The sequence below is a fragment of the Bidens hawaiensis genome, unplaced genomic scaffold, assembly GCF_021521415.1.
Source record: "Bidens hawaiensis isolate Kalapana, Puna unplaced genomic scaffold, B.hawaiensis_p1.1 tig00038609_1, whole genome shotgun sequence".
NCBI classification, from domain to species: domain Eukaryota; kingdom Viridiplantae; phylum Streptophyta; class Magnoliopsida; order Asterales; family Asteraceae; genus Bidens; species Bidens hawaiensis.
In genome coordinates, this window is record NW_027496783.1 from 143,882 (window position 1) to 147,915 (window position 4,034).

The following is a 4,034-nucleotide window of genomic DNA, read 5'->3' on the forward strand; positions in this document are numbered from 1 at the left end:
CCATAAATCGTCGTCAATATAATCTGAATCTAGGTTTGGGTACCAATTTCCAGACATTTTTTGGTATTATATAGGAGTTTGGGGTATTATATATGAGTTTGGAGATTGAAGTTGTGTTTTGATATGGTTGAAATGGGTTGATTTTGGTGTATTATATAGGAGTTTTTAAAGGTTTTTTTTAAAAAAGTCGGAGCTCAACGGCTCTTTTGGGCGGGCCCACTAGCTTTTCCTCTCTCTTCTCCCGCGACCACACTCACGCCTGCCTGGGGGCTCGCGCTCACGCCCAGGTTCGCGCCCCGGTGGTGTGGGGTTAGCGCCTGGGGGCGCGAGCGGAGGGGCTCACGCGCCCAGGTTAGCGCCCCACACCCCTCAGCCTAACTAGCTTCTTAAATTTAAAAGCAATTAAATGTAACGACAAAACCATTGACTTTATCACAAAACCAATAAAAAGAGTTAATAATAAATAAATAAATAAATAAATAAAGGGGTTATCATTTGGAAACACACATAGCCGATGCCCATTTACGGCTTCAACGAAGGTCACCTCAGCTGGTGAAGTGAAGGGTACGTACAAATACAATCACCCGATCGATCAATTCATACTCTGATTAATTAATGTATTTAGTTTTATTTGATTACTCATCATCTCAGATCAGATGGCAGATGGTGATAATAATAATAATAATAATAATAATAATAATAATAATAATAATAATAATAATCCATCATCACAGTATGTAAAGTTGACCAAAGATTAATCCCCTGTTGACATCAACTCAACAGACCTCAATCAGCCTATTGAAGTCCCCCAGGTTAGATCACATTACGTTTTTCACTCCAGATTCATTTTCTTACCAATACAATTTTAGGAATCTCTACTTAACTATCACTTACGATATTATAGTATAGGAGTTGTCCTAATTAGTGATTAAAACGCATTGAAAGACCTAACTGAGACAACGAAATATGAGTGACCTAATATGACAGTAGGTTGTTGGTATGTATGCGTATTTGGAAGATGGTGTATGCATAACACAAAGCAACAATTTCTTGCTGCAAATTGCTGAAATTACTTAAATTACAGTTCAATGTTCACAAATGCGATGCCTGTGGGCAGACTTTGCCTGAAAACTTTGAGCCTCCTGCTATCGAGCCATGGACAACTGGCATATTTTCTTGTATTGAATACACTAAAAGCTGTAAGTTTGTATCCAATTTCTCACAAATTTGCTTTTATATGATTATCTCCAACTTCCATTTTATATAATATTATGAGGCGGGACTGGGCTTTTTTGTCCATGTGTGTTGTTTGGGCGGAATTATGAAGCCGTGAGAGATGATTATGCTTCTGCAACCGTCTCATGTGTGCTTCATGCTGTTTTTGTTGAGGGTGGTCTAGCTATTGCAGCAACAGCAGCAGCATTGAATGGAATTATTGACCCGGTGACATCGTATTACCTTTGTGAGGATTTGTTGTTCGGTTGGTGGCTGTGTGGTGCATACACTAGCATTGTTAGACTAATGTTACACGACAAATACCATCTCTAGGTAATCAATAATTATAATTGTTACTAGTCGTGTTTTTTTTTTTTATTTTTTTTAATTATTAATTGGATATGTTTTTGCTTGCTTTGAGCGTGTAGAACGAGCCGTGTGATCCGTGTTTGGTGCATTGTTTATTGCATTGGTGTGCTATGTGTCAAGAACACAGGGAGATGAAGGCAAGACTGTCTAATAACTTTGTTGTGCCAATGACTTTGGTCAACGCACCACTGGTTCAACAAAGAGACCCTGGTCAAGATAGTGGCTGATGGTATGTTTTGGGAATTACAACATTGTTTGTGTTATAAAAGATGTTTAATATAAAGTAGAACTAAAAGATAGTTTTGTATCCAAATCCTTTTGATTGCAGGATTCATATAGGAAAGCTAGAGGAGTGAATATGTTTCTTTTGTTTCTCGCCTTGGATGTTTTAAAATTCTAGTATGAATGGTTCAAGTGGTTTGCAAGTAAAGAGTAGGAGGAGATAACGATGATATTGAATGTATAGTGGATTTGGTGGATGATGTGCTAAAAACAGTCAATTAAATATTAACTAAATTGAACAAGTAATAAAAAATAGACTTAAGACTCAACTACACAAAACATCGGCAAGTGAACTGATCAATTGTACTGAAGCTAAGTAAGTCCGAAATATCTAACCCACAGGACTCTATAAATTACGTTAATTAACCTAATTAAACTCAATTACAAAGTACAACTATTTATTAAATAAGATTAACGGGGGTTTTTATTAAACTAAGAAAGTAAATAAACAAGTAAACTAGAAACAAGCAATCAAACACAAGATCGAAATCAATAAGAGAAGGAATCTACCTAGGTAAGAATCTCATACATCAACAATCATCAAGCAATGGACAACTAACATGTTATGGAAACTGATTTCTGAACATATTCATCTAACAAACCCTAGAGGACTCTTGATCTCATCAAGTAAAATCCTAAAGAATAACTATTAGATTATTAAGCAAACAATTGGATTGATTTCCTCACAATCATCAATTAGGGTTAAATAATAGTATCTAAAGCAAGCAATCTCACGAAACACTAAACCCTAGATAACTTGATAAGTTAAAACATGACATCATGAACAAGGATCAACACAATAACCAAGCAAGAATATTGTCACGAAAAACCTAACTTAGTATGCGATTAACCAAGACACATGAACAACTCCTCACCTTACAGCTATTGTAATCAACAGAACATTATAACCCAAATCAACTATCAACATGCTTCTATGATCTAATAGGCCTATTCAATCAAAATAATCAAAACACCAAGTAATGATTAAACATAAACCCTAAATTTAAAAATCAAGAGATAAAAGATCTATGTGAAGCAATAGCTAACAATCAATTAAGATAATAAGCACTCATATGCATCATGAAAGCAATAACAAGTCTTTACTATTAATATAACGAAACCATAATCAAAACAATCATCCAAAGCAAGAATCAAGTCAATACATGTTCATCAAACCTAGGTAGACATGAAGTCTAGCCTAGAATCATCATTAAAAACGAATCCAAGCAAAGAAAACAAAAGAGATTCATGATAAATAACAAGAACGAAGTAAGTAGAGCGATAAAACCCTTAAAACTTCTTCCTTGATTGATTGAATGAAAGCTTTTTGATCTCTAATGTAATCAACCTCCAAAGAAATTTCAATCTCTTGGCTTCTCTCTCTAAAAACGGCTGGAATGGTTGTTATTTTTGTCTAGGTTTATAACATTAAGTTTATATCGTGCATAATGGGCTTGTTTGCGAACAAAATGCTGGACAGGAGCTAGAGGCGCCGCGCGACCAGGCTAGCCCTCCCTGGCCGCGCGGTGCGGCGTGCCTAGGGAGGGGGCTACGAGTTTTTACCTTTTAATCTATGCTAGAACTTGTTAGATATCTTCCTTAGCTTCCAAGCAACCATGAGAAACTTCTAGGCCTTCTTTTCCTTGACTCATAAGCCACCATCTATATGAAAACAAATCAAAACACTAAGTGAACTAATCATGTAACCAATGATGAGCAAAAACGAACTTAAACCTCACATGAAATGATAGAAAGAATTAGAGTTTAACATGCAAGACACCAAAAGATTTAAAACACGATAAATATATAATAAACTTGACTCAAAACCTAATTCAATAAAAGATGAACAAAACACGAACTAAACCGAACTCAAAACCTTAAATATACATAACTTTTTACAAGGGATTCGAGATGTATAAATAGATGTATATCAGTGGATGTTAGTTGTTCTTGATTATCTGTCTCTCTCTAGTCGGTAGAGACCATTGTCACATGCTATCGTTTGTTAATGATCACCACATGTCATCTCATCAATGTAGTAGTATTAGTGATCCTTGATTCCGGTTTCACTAAGGGGCTGTTTGGTTCATTCAGATCTGAATGAGTCAGATCTTAATGAGCATCTGTCTCATTCAGCAACAACAGTAAATCTTAATGATTCAGACATA

At 35.7% G+C, this 4,034-nt stretch overlaps 1 pseudogene across 1 annotated transcript; it reads left to right on the forward strand.

Moving 5' to 3' along the window:
- The first annotated feature begins 686 nt into the window (after positions 1-686).
- LOC143590491 (cell number regulator 6-like) lies at positions 687-1,853 on the forward strand (annotated as a pseudogene). The gene is made up of 4 exons (XR_013145477.1): positions 687-812; positions 1,085-1,199; positions 1,277-1,548; positions 1,644-1,853. The product of XR_013145477.1 is annotated as a cell number regulator 6-like (transcript).
- Positions 1,854-4,034: the final 2,181 nt, after the last annotated feature.